Genomic DNA, 12464 nt, shown 5'->3' with positions numbered 1-12464 from the left:
GTCCTTGCAGATAGGGTCTGTCCTGCAACACTCCTTCAATACTCAGCAAGGTTTACGCTGACCCAGAGATCAACGCAAAGTGAATGTTAAAGGTGTTCTCAGGTCTTTTCTGGGTGAGCATCTTAACCTAGGCGTTTGTATGTCTTTTTAAATTCCTCAGTATCCCCGGATGCTTCTGCATGCCCCAGTTTCCCAAAGAAGCTCTCATTCTGGCCCCTTGACCTTACCCCACAGCTTTCTAACGTGTGTCTGAATCTTCTCCTCTTAACCCAGGACTTTCCATTAGCCCACTACTCCTCCATCTGTACTACCTCCTTTTAGGCCAACAAGGCTTATAGCAGTAACCAACAAACATTTTGACTGTTTGTGTGACTAATCAGGTATCCGTCAATTACAATTATAATTACAATGACTCTGTGTTGGTTGCTGTTGTTTTTAGGTGCCACTGAGTCAATTCTGACCCATAGCAACCCTGTGTGCAACAGAACGAAACACTGGCAGGTCCTGCGCCACCCTCACAGTTGGTGTTATGCTTAAGCCCATTGTTGCAGCCCCTGTGTCAATCCATCTTGCTGAGGGTCTTCCTCTTTTTCGCTGACCCTTTACTTTATGATGTCCTTCTCCATGGGCAGGTCCGTCCTGATGACATGTGCAAATTATGTGAGACAAAGTCTCACCAACCTTGTTTCTAATGAGCATTCTGTCTGTACTTCTTGCAAGACAGGTTTGTTTGTTCTTCTGGCGATTCATGGTATTTTCAATATTCTTCACCAACACTGTGATTCAAATGTACCAATTCTTTTTCGGTCTTCCTTAATTATTGTCCAACTTTCATGGGCATATGAGGCAATTGAAAACATCATGGCTTGAGTCAGGCGCACCTTAGTTGTTAAAGTGACATCTTTGCTTTCTAACACTTCGAAGAGATACTTGGAGCACATTTGCCCAAATGCAATGTGTCATCTGTTTTCTTGACTGCTGCTTCCATGGATGTTGATTGTGCATCCAAGTAGAATTAAATCCTTGACAACTTCAATCTTTTCTCCGTTTGTTGTGATGTTGTTTATTGGTCCAGTTGTCAGGATTTTTGTTTTCTTCATGTTGAAGTGTAATCCATACTGAAGGTTGTGGTCTCTGATCTTCATCAGTAAGTGCTTCAAGTCCTCTTCACTTTCAGCAAGCAAGGTTGTGTCATCTGCATGTCTTAGGTTCTTAATGAGTCTTCTTCCAATCCTAAGTTGCTAAGTAGGTCCAAATCAGCATTGTTCTCTTCTACCATCACAATCTATATTTATTCCTTTTTTTTTTTTTTAACAGTTTACAGAACGTCGTTTTCATGTTACCTCATTTAATCTTCATTGCATCCCATATGGAAAATAGCCTTTGTTCTCTTGTTTTACAGATGAGGAAACTGAGGCTCGATGTAGTTAAGTTACTTTCTCCAAACCTTCCAAATAATTAATGGATTTTAAAACTAGACCTTCTGGAACCACAACTTGTACTTTTCATACGGCAATATTGTATCCCCTGGAATGGAAACAGGTGGTGACCCAAGACTCTCAGGTGTTGCTGTCAGTCAATCTGTGCCCAGGAGAGTTTCCAGACACAACTTGTGGACCCAGGAGTAGGCCGGGAAGATGAGTGTATTCAGTCGCCTAAGCTATCCACTTGTCTCCCTTCCCCTACTTAAATGGTGCTTGGCTATGAATTGACTATGGCCCAATGGTTCCTTTGTGCATTCTTTCACTCAACAGGTGTGTGTTATTTTGGCTATATGTGTGACTACTATAGTTCAGAAACCATTCTGCCCACTGAGAATTCAGCAGTAAGCAAAATAGAGTAAAAAAAAAAAAGTCTGTGCTCTAATAGAGCTTAAATTCTCAATGGAGAATGTGATAACAGGTAAATGAACAAACATGTTCATTTACTTATTCATTTAATTTTGGGGACAATAAGTACTTTGGAGAGAAATAAAACCAGTAAGATGAACCTGGAGTTCCAGGGCATGAGGTTTGTTGTTTTCGATAGGTGATGAGGGATGACCTTGTTAAGGTGAAGGAATTGGGAAATGAGACACAGATATAGGGAGAAGGGTACTAGTCCAGGATGAATGAACAGCAAGTTGAAAAGCACTAATGCAGCAGGGTGTGTGGGGTTTTCTAGAAACAGCAAGGAAACCAGTGAGTCCGGAGCAGAGTGAGCCGTGCTCCAAGATGAATGAACAGCAAGTTGAAAAGCACTAATGCAGCAGGGTGTGTGGGGTTTTCTAGAAACAGCAAGGAAACCAGTGAGTCTGGAGCAGAGTGAGCCAGGGGAAGATGATAAGAGAGGAGTAATAGGGGACAATCATGGAGAGCCTTATTGGTCATTTGTCTTTTTTTTTATGGTCAACAGATTTTTTTTTCTGAATTTTATTAGTTTTTTTGTTTTTTAGAATATACAGAACAAAACATACACCAATTCAACATTTTCTGCATGTACAATTTAGTAACACTGATTGCATTCTTCATGTTGTGCAACCATTCTCACCCTCCTTTTCTGAGTTGTTCCTTCCTCATTAACATAGACTCACCCTATATAGATGGTTCTTAAAAGAGCATTTTGCTAAACTCTTGACCAATTTTGAGATGACTTCAGGGAATATTTTTGGTTTAATGTTTAAAAATCATTTCAGGGCAATAGTTTCAGTGGTTAATCTAGTCTGTATGGTCCAGAAAGTATGGATTCCATGAGAATTTGAAGTTCTGCAATCAGGATTCTTCTATGGACTTTTTGATCAAAATGCTTAGTAATGGTAGACAGACACCATCCAGTTCTTCTGGTCTTATGGCAAAGGAGGCGGTTGTTCATGGAGGCAATTAGCTACACATTCCATATCCTCCTCTTATTCCTGACCCTCTTTTTTCCCCGCATTGCTCCAGGTGAATAGAGATCAATTGTGCCTTGGACAGCTGCCTGCAAGTGTTTTAAGACCTCAGTCACTACAAAAGAAACTAGGAGGTAAACCAGAAGCACTAAATACATTATTAGGTTAGTTAACTGGGATGGTCCATGAAATCATAACTGTGAACCTCCAAGCCAAGGAACCAAATCCCATGAGGTGTTTGGTTATACATAAGCAGGCTCAACAGCTCTTTTTTTTTTTTTTTGTCATTATAAATATATCTCTCATGCAACTTTTGCCAGTTCAGCTTTTTACAGGTGTATGAATTGACAGCAATTACAATACTTAGCTATGCAACCCTTGTTTAATCAATGTGATTTTTCCAACACCGTCAACTCCCGTTTCCTCCTGCTTCCCTGCCTCAGGCAACCACTAATAAACTTTGGGCTCTGTACATTTGCCTTTTCTTGTCTTTTTATACAATGGAGGTCATGTAATATTTTTCCTTTTATGATTGGCTTATTTCACTCAGCATACTGTCACATGTATCAAGACTTTATTTCTCCTACTGGATGATAGTATTCCCTTGTATGTATGTACCACATTTTGTTTATGCATTCATTTGTAGATGGGCATTTAGGTTGTTCCCACCTTTTGACTATTGTGAATAGTGCTGCAGTGAACGTTCTTGTACAAGTCCCTATTTGAGCCTTTGCTTTCAAGCCTTTCGGGTATATACGTAGGAGTGGAATTGCTCGGTCACATGGTAGCTCCATTTTTGGGTTAAAAAATTTTTTCTTTTTCTTTATTGTGGTCTAAGTGAAAGGCTACAAATCAAGTCAGTTTCTCATACAAAAAGTTACGAACACCTTGCTATGTACTTCTAGCTGCTCTCCCCCTAATGAGACAGCACACTCCTCATCTCCAACCTGTATTCCCGGTGTCCATTCAACCAGCTCTTATACCCTCTGCTTTCTCATCTCACCTCTAAACAGCACTTGCCCACATAGTCTCATGGGTCTGCTAGAGCCAAAAATCTCACTCCTCACTAAGATCATTTTCTGTCTTATTGTGCAGTCCAAACCCTGTCTGAAGAACTGGCTTTGGGAATGGTACCAGTGTTGGAGTAACAAAGGGTCCGGGGACCATGACTTGCAGGTTACCTCTAGTCTCAGTCAGATCATTAAGCCTAGTCTTTTTATAAGAATTTGAGGTCTGCATCCCACTGTTCTCCTGCTCCATCAGGAATTCTCTGTTGTGTTCCCTGTCAGGGTAGTCATCGGTTGTCGCTGGGCACCATTTAGTTCTTCTGGTCTCAGACTGATGTAGTCTCTGGTTTATGTGACCCTTTCTGCCTCTTTGGCTCATCTTTACCTTGTGTCTTTGTTATTCTTCAGTTTTCTCTGCTCCAGGTGGGTTGAGACCAATTGATGCATCTTAGATGGCTGCCTGCTAGCATTTAAGACCCCAGATTCCACTCACAAATGTGAGATGCAGAATGTTTTCTTTGTGCATTTTGTTATGCAAATAACCTAGATGTCCCCTGAAAACATGGTCCTCAAACCTCCAGCCCTGCTACTCTGGCCTTCAAAGTGTTCAGTTGTATTCAGGAAACTTCCTTTCTTTTAGTTTAGTCCAGTTGTGCTGAGCTCTCCTGTATTGTGTGCTGTCTTTCCCTTCACCTAAAATAGTTCTTGTCTGCTATCTAAGTAGTGAATACCCCTTCCCTCCCTCCCCACCCTCGTAACCATGAAAGAATATTTTCTTCTGTGTTTAAACTTTTTCTTGAATTCTTATAATAGTGGTCTTGTACAATATTCGTCCTTTTGCAGCTGCCTAATTTCACTCAGCATAATGCCTTCCAGATTCCTCCACAGTATAGATGTTTCACACATTCATCATTGTTCTTAACCATTGTGTAGTATTCCATTTTGTGAATATACCATCATTTATCTATTCATCCATCGATGGGCACCTTGGTTGCTTCCATTTTTTGCTATTACAAACAGTGCTGCAGTGATCATGGGTGTGCATGTATCTGTGCATGTGAGGGCTCTTATTTCTCTAAGATAGATTCCAAGAAGTGGGATTGCTGGATTGTATGGTAGTTCTATTTCTAGCTTTCTAAGCAAGCGCCAACTCAATTTCCAAAGTGGTTGTACCATTTTACATTCCCATCAGCAGTGTATAAGTGTTCCAGTCTCTCCACAAGCTCTTGTACATTTATCATTTTGTAGTTTTTGGATTAATGCCAGCATTGTTTGGGTGAGATGGTGTCTCATTGTAGTTTTGATTTAGATTTCTCTAATGGCTAATGACTGTGAGCATTTCCTCATGTATCTGTTAGCTGCCTTAATGTCTTCTTTGGTGAAGTGTCTGTTCATATCCTTTGCCCATTTTTTAATTGTATTATTTGTCTTTTTGTAGTTGAATTTTTACAGTATCATGTAGGTTTTAGAGATCAGATGCTCATCAGAATTGTGGTAGCCCAAAACTTTTTCCCAGTCTGTCCGTTATCTTTTTCCTCTTTTGATGAAGTCTTTGGATAAGCATAGGTGTTTGATGTTTTTTTTTTCCAGATACCGAGTTTTTCTTCTGGTGTTTGTGCATTGTTACTAATGTTTTGCATACTGTTTATTCTATGTATTAGGGCTCCTAGCACTGTCCGTATTTTTTCTTCCATGATCTTTATTGTTTTAGATTTTCTATTTAGGTCATTGATCCATTTTGAGTTAGTTTTTGTGCATGGTGTGAGGTATGGGTCTTTTTTCATTTTTTTGCAGATGGATATCCTCTTATGCCAGCACCATTTGTTAAAGAGACTGTCTTTTCCTTATTTAACAGACTTTGGGCCTTTGTCAAATATCAGCTGCTCATATATGGGTGGATTTATGTCTGGGTTCTGAGTTCTGTACCATTGGTCTATGTATCTGTTGTTGTACCAGTACCAGGCTGTTTTGACTACTGTGGCAGTATAATAGGTTCTAAAATCAGGTAGTGCAAGGCCTCCCGCTTTGTTCGTTTCCTCAATAATGCTTAACTTATTGGGGACCTCTTTCCTTTTCATATGACGTTGCTGATTTGCTTCTACCTCTCATTAAAATCTGTCATTGGTATTTGGATTGGGATTGCATTGTATCTATGGATCACTTTGGGTAGAACAGAGATTTTTACAATGTTGAGTTTCCCTATCCATGAGCAAGGTATGTTTTTCCACTTATGTTGGTCTCTTTTGGTTTCTTGCATTAATGTCTTGTAGTTTTCTTTGTATAGATCTTTTACATCTCTGGTTAGATTTATTCCTAAGTATTTTCTCTTCTTGGGGGCAATTGTAAATGTTATTGATTTGGGGATTTCCCTCTTTGATATTCTCTTTGTTGGTGTGGAGGGATCCAAATGATTTTTGTATATTTTTCTTGTATTCTGGTACCCTGCTGAAACGTTCTGTTAGTTTCAGTAGTTTTCTTAAGGATTGCTTAGGGTTTTCTGCATATAAGATAATGTCATCTGCAGAGATTCTTTTACTTCTTCTTCGCTAATTTGGGTGCCCTTTATTTCTGTATCTAGCCTAATTGCGCTGGCTAGGACATCCAGTACAATGTTGAATAAGAGTGATGATAGAGGGCGTCCTTCTCTGGTTCCCTTTCTCAAGGGGAATGCTTTCAGACTGTCTGCATTTAGGGTGATGTTGGCTGCTGGCTTTGTATAAATGCCCTGTATTATGTTGAGGAATTTCCCTTATATTTTTATTTTGATGAGAGTTTTTATCATGAATAGGTGTTGGACTTTGTCAAATGCCTTTTCTGCATCAGTTGATAAGATTATGTGGTTCTTGTCTTTTGTTTTATTTATATGGTGGATTACATTGATTGCATTTCTAATGTTGAGCCCTCCCCGCATACCGGATATGAATCCCACTTGGTCATGGTGAATTGTTTTTTTTTTTTTGATATGTTTTTGAAATCTTTTGACTAGAAGTTTGTTGAGGGTTTTTGCATCTAGGTTCATGAGGGATATAGGTCTGTCATTTTCTTTTTCCGTGGTGTCTTTACCTGATTTTTGTATCAGGGAAATGCTGGCTTCATAGAATGAGTTTGGGAGTATCCGATCCTTTTCTGTGCTGTGAAATACCTTGAATAGTGGGGGGGTTAACTCGTCTCTGAAAGTTTGGTAGAATTCTCCAGTGAAGCCATCAGGGTCAGAGCTTTTTTTTGTTGGGAGTTCTTTAATTACCTTTTCAATCTCTTCTTTTGATATGAATTTTAGTTGTTCTACCTCTATTTGTGTTTGTTTACGTAGGTAGTGTGTTTCTAAAATTTGTCCATTTTTTCTAGGTTTTCAAATTTTCAGAGTACAGTGTTTCATAGTAATCTGAAATGATTGTTTTAATTTCAGTTGGGTCTGTTGTGATATCACCCATCTCATTTCTTATTTCAGTTATTTGCTTCGTCTCCTGTTTTTCTTTTGTAAGTCTGGCCCGTGGTTTATTGATTGTTAATCTTTTCAAAGAAAGAGCTTTTGGTCTTGTTAACTCTTTCAATTGTTTTGTTCTCTATTTCATTTAATTCTGCACTAAATTTTATTATTTGCTTACTTCTGGTTCCTGAGGGTTTCTTTTGCTGCTGTCTTATTTGTTCAAGTTGTAGGGGTAGTTCTTTGACTTTGGCCCTTTTTTCTTTTTGGACTTGTGCATTTATGGCTATAAATTAACGTCTGAGCACTGCTTTAGTTGAGTCCCAAAGATTCTGATAGGAAGTGTTTTCATTCTCATTGGATTCTATGAATTTCTTTATTCTGTCCATAATTTCTTCTATAACCCAGTCATTTTTGAGCAAGGTGTTGTTCCACTTCCATGTATTTGATTTCTTTTCTCTGCTTTTTCTGTTATTGATTTCTACTTCTATGGCTTTATGATCAGAGAAGATGCTTTGTAATATTTCTATGTTTTGGAGTCTGTTAAGGCTTGCTTTATGACCTAATATGTGGTGTCTTCTTGAGAATGTTCCATGAACGTTAGAAAAGAAAGCATACTTGTCTGGTGTTGGGTGGAGTGTTCTGTGTTTGTCTACAAGGTCAAGTTGGTTGACTGTGGCATTTAGATCTTCCGTGTCTTTGTTGATCATCTTTCTGGATGTTCTGTCCTTCATCAAAAGTGGTGTGTTGAAGTTATTGTATAGATGTGTATCTCACTTTTCAGTGCTGTTAGAGTTTGCTTTATGTATCTTGCAGCCCTGTCGTTGGGTGCATAAATATTTAATATGGTAATATCCTCCCGGTATATTGTCTCTTTAATCATTATATAGTGTCCTTTCTCATCCTTTGTGGTGGATTTAACTTTAAAGTCTATTTTGTCAGAAATTACTGTTGACACTCCCTCTCTTTTTTGATTGTCGTTTGCTTGATATGTATGTTTTTTCCATCTTCTGAGCTTTAGTTTGTTTGTGTCTTTAAGTCTAAGATGTGTCTCTTGTAGGCAGCATATAAACGGATCGTGTATTTTTTTTTTAACCATTCTGGCACTCTCTGTCTTCTTATTGGCACATTAAGTCCATTTCCATTCAGGGAAATTATGGATAAGTATGAGTTTAGTGCTCTCATTTTGATGTCTTTTTGTGTGTGTTGTTGACCATTTCTTTTTTCCACTGAATTTTTTGTGTTGAGTAGTTTTTCTTTATAAATTGTCTTTTCCTTTTTTTCAGTGTTGATTTTGTTTTTGCTGAGTCTTTAGGTTTTTCTTGTATTTTATTTTGATGTGTAGGAGTGTTAATCTTCTTTGTGGTTATGGTATTATTTACCCCCAGTTTTCTAAGTTTAAACTAAACTTTTATCTCTGTATTGCCTTGACTTCTTCATATGAAAGATCTATGAGTACATTTTCTTGTCCCTCTTGATTGATTTAATGTCTTCTTTTACATAATGACGTCTCTATTTCCCTGTTTTGCGCAATTTTTTATTGAGTTATTTTTGTGATTTCCCTACCTTGGTTGATATCTGATTTCTCTGTCGTATGTTTTAATCTTGGGTTTTTGTCTGATGCTATTGACTTTTTTAACCAGAAAACTCCCTTTAGTATTTCATGTAATTTTGTTTTAGTTTTTGCAAATTCCCAAAACTTCTGTTTATCTGGAAATGTCTTAATTTTACCTTCATATATTGAGAGACAGTTTTGCTGGATATATGGTTCTTGGCTGGCAGTTTTTTTCCTTCAAGGCTTTTTGTATGTTATTCCATTGCCTTCTTGCCTTCATTGTTTCTGTTGAGTAGTTTGAGTTTATTCTTACTGACTCTCCTTTGTAGGTGAGTTTTTCTTTATCTCTAGCTGCACCTAAATTCTCTTTATCTTTGGTTTTGGCAAGTTTGGTTATAGTATGTCTTGGTGACTTTCTTTTGGGATCTATCTTGTGTGCAGTTGGGTGAGCATCTTGGATAGATATTTTGTCATCTTTCATGGTATCAGGGAAGGTTTGCCAGTAAATTGCCCGTAAATCTTCAGCAATTCTGTCTGTATTTTCTGTTTTCCCTCCCTGTTCTAGTACTTCAATCACACGAAGGTTATTTCTCTTGATAGAGTTCCACATGTTTCTTAGGGTTTATTCAGTTTTTAATATTCTTTTATCAGTTTTTCTTCAAATATATTGGTGTCAAGTGTTTTATCTTCAATCTTGTTAATTCTGACTTTCATTGCTTCAGTTCTGCTCATCTGACTTTCTCTTGAGTTTTCTGATTCTGAAGTATTATTGTTGAAGCTCTGAATTTCTGATTGCCGTGTGTCTATGGATTCTTGCAGCCTTTTAAATTTTTCATTATGTTCTTGAATAACTGTCTTAATTTCCTCAAATGCTTTATCTGTGTACTCTTTAGTTTGTTCTGCATTTTGCCTGATCTCCTTCCTGATCTCTTGAAGAGCTCTGTATATTAATATTTTGGATTCTACGTCTGGTAATTCCAGGAAGGCCTCTTCATTCAGAAGCTTCTTTTATTCTTTGTTTTGGGAGCTTGTTGAAATGATCAGTGTCTGCTTCTTTATATGATTTGATATTGACCGTTGTCTCCAAGCCATCTGTAAGTTACTGTATTAATTTATTTTGTTTGCTTACTGTCTTAGCTTCTTACTTTGTTTTGTTTTGATATACCCAAATAGGCTGCTGGAATGAGCTAACGTGATTATTGGAGCCTTTAAGCTGTAATGTCTTTTCATGAAATGGCTAGAGTTGTTACCAAGTATACGAGCATAGGAGTCCATTCACTTTTCTTGTATGGATTCAGCGCAGGTGTCCAGTGAACGGGTCACCAAGTGTGTGGTGCATGCTGTCACCTATGGTCTGAGAGGAGAGTAGTGATTGGTATATGCACAAGTTTCTTGTTGCAGCAGGAGGTCACACTCTGAACAAGTCGGGGGTGACAACCAACCCCCAGGTGTCTGTGAGCAAGGTGAGTCCCTGTTCTCTAGAGTGTACAGGTGGGTGGGCTGTGAAGCCGTGCCATAGCCACCCAGTGCTTTTAACTGTGAGGACTGGGAGGCACCACTTATCCTTGGACCCCTGTTGTGGATGGCTAGGTGGTATGGGTGGAAACACCAGTCTTCAAGCCCCTGATGTGGGTGGGTGAGGACCCTGCTTAACAGGCAGAGCAGTGTCAAATATCAAAAACTTGGCTCTCCACCCCACAGCTGAAACAGTTAAAGTCAGACTTCAGGCACATAAAGCCTTGCAGTGTAACAGCAAAGGCTTAGCTACTGAAATGGGACACAGGTCCATGCAGGGGTCAAAGGCATTCAAGTCAAGGACTGTTTATGTCTGAACAGGAGCCACTTCTTCCCTAAGGTCCCAGTTTAGGGGAGCCAGGAAATTATTCTTCTCCCCGTTTGTTAATTTGTTCCTTCTGTAAGGGCAGGAGAATGGCTTAAGGTGTGCAGCAGGATCTGGCTCAGGCCCAGGAAAAGTGACTGTCACTGAAGGTGACTTAGGACCTGGTGCAGAGGGAGGAGGGATCAGATAAATCTGCATGGTAAATTAGATGCAAGCACTTAACTTTTGCCAAGAAGGCTGTTCTTTGCTGATTCCTTAGGGATGAGTAGATTCTGCTACTCACTCTCTGTGGCTGAGAAAACCGCATTCAGTATGCTACAGCGAGCCCTGCTGTGGTCAAGGCAGGGGATTGGGGCTTAGGGGTGCCGGTTCCCACTGAGACAGGTCCAGCAACTCCTCATGCTTCTGAACCATCTCTCCCTCCCCCTGCTGCTCAGTTCAGTTTCTTAACTTTGCCTTGATGTTCACGGGTCCTTGCTTTTCATATATATAATCAATTCACTATTTTTTGGGGGTCTTCTTTGTAAAAGGGACCACCGGAAGCATCTGAGTACTCCCCCATCTTGGGCCTGCCTCTCCTATTTTAGTTTTTTGAGGAAGTGCCACAGTTTACCACAACTGCTGTACCATTTTATATTCCCACCGGTAATGGATAAGGGCTCCAATTTTTCCACATCCTAACCAACATCTGTTTTTTTTTTTTTATGATTAGACGTCCTGGTGGGAGTGACATGGTATCTCATTGTGTTTTTGATTTGCATCCCTCTGATGGCTAATGACACTGAGCATCTTTTCATGTGTCTGGCGGCCATTTGAATGCCCTCTTTGGTGAAATGTCTGTTCAAGCCCTTTGCCCATTTTATGATTTTTGTATTTGTCTTTTTGTCACTAAGAGTCAGAATTGGCTCATTGGCAACGTGTTTGGTTTTGGTTTTTGTTGAAGTTTGGTATATAGTTTGATTGTTAGATTCTTATGCGACATAGAGTTCCTGAAGATATTCTCCAATTTGGTAGCTTGTGTTTTCACTTTTTTGATAAAGTGTTTTTTCTTTTTATGAAGATCCATTTATTTATTTTGCCTTTTGTTCTTTTATTATTATATTAAATAAGCCATTGTTCAAAGCTGGACCTCAAAGCACTGCCCCTGCCTTTTCTTCTAAGAAATTTATGGTTTTAGTTTGCACATCTGTGAGCGCGAAAATACAAATTTGAGCATACCAACCGACCAACCCAACCCTGTTGCCCTCAAGTTTATCCTGACTCATAGCAACCCTATAGAACAGAGTAGAACTGCCCCCACAGAGTTTCTAAGGTGTGCCTGGTGGATTCAAATTGCTGACCTTTTGGTTAGCAGCTGTAGCACTTAACCACTACACCACCAGGGGTTTGACCTTGAGTGTATACCACCTGAATTTAGACGCCATCTTTAGAATAGATTTCATGCATTGAATACTAATGACCAAAGACCAGAAATGTTGTGGGGTGGCATCAAGGACATCACACATGAAGAAAGCAAAAGATCATTAAAAAAGAGAAGAAAGAAAGAAAAGACCAAAATGAATGTCAGAAGAGACTCTGAATATTGCTCTTGAACATAGAGAAACTAAAACGAATAGAAGAAATGATGAAGTAAAAGAGCTGAACAGAAGATTTCAAAGGTCCGTTCGAGAAGACAAAGTAAACTAGTGTAATGAAATGTGCAAAGACATGGAATTAGAAAACCAAAGGGGAAGAACACACTAACCATTTCTGAAGCTGAAAGAAGCGAAGAA

The 12464-nt window shown here is 39.0% G+C and overlaps 1 long non-coding RNA gene across 2 annotated transcripts in view; it reads left to right on the top strand.

The window, feature by feature from the left end:
• LOC104847334 (uncharacterized) overlaps nt 1–12464 on the top strand; it is a 763513-nt gene that overhangs the window by 542805 nt on the left and 208244 nt on the right. The gene's annotated exons all lie outside the window — the stretch shown is intronic.

This window comes from Loxodonta africana, chromosome 27 (assembly GCF_030014295.1).
Source record: "Loxodonta africana isolate mLoxAfr1 chromosome 27, mLoxAfr1.hap2, whole genome shotgun sequence".
NCBI classification, from domain to species: domain Eukaryota; kingdom Metazoa; phylum Chordata; class Mammalia; order Proboscidea; family Elephantidae; genus Loxodonta; species Loxodonta africana.
Note: the sequence above shows the minus strand (reverse complement) of the source record. Positions and strands in the feature narration are given on the sequence as shown.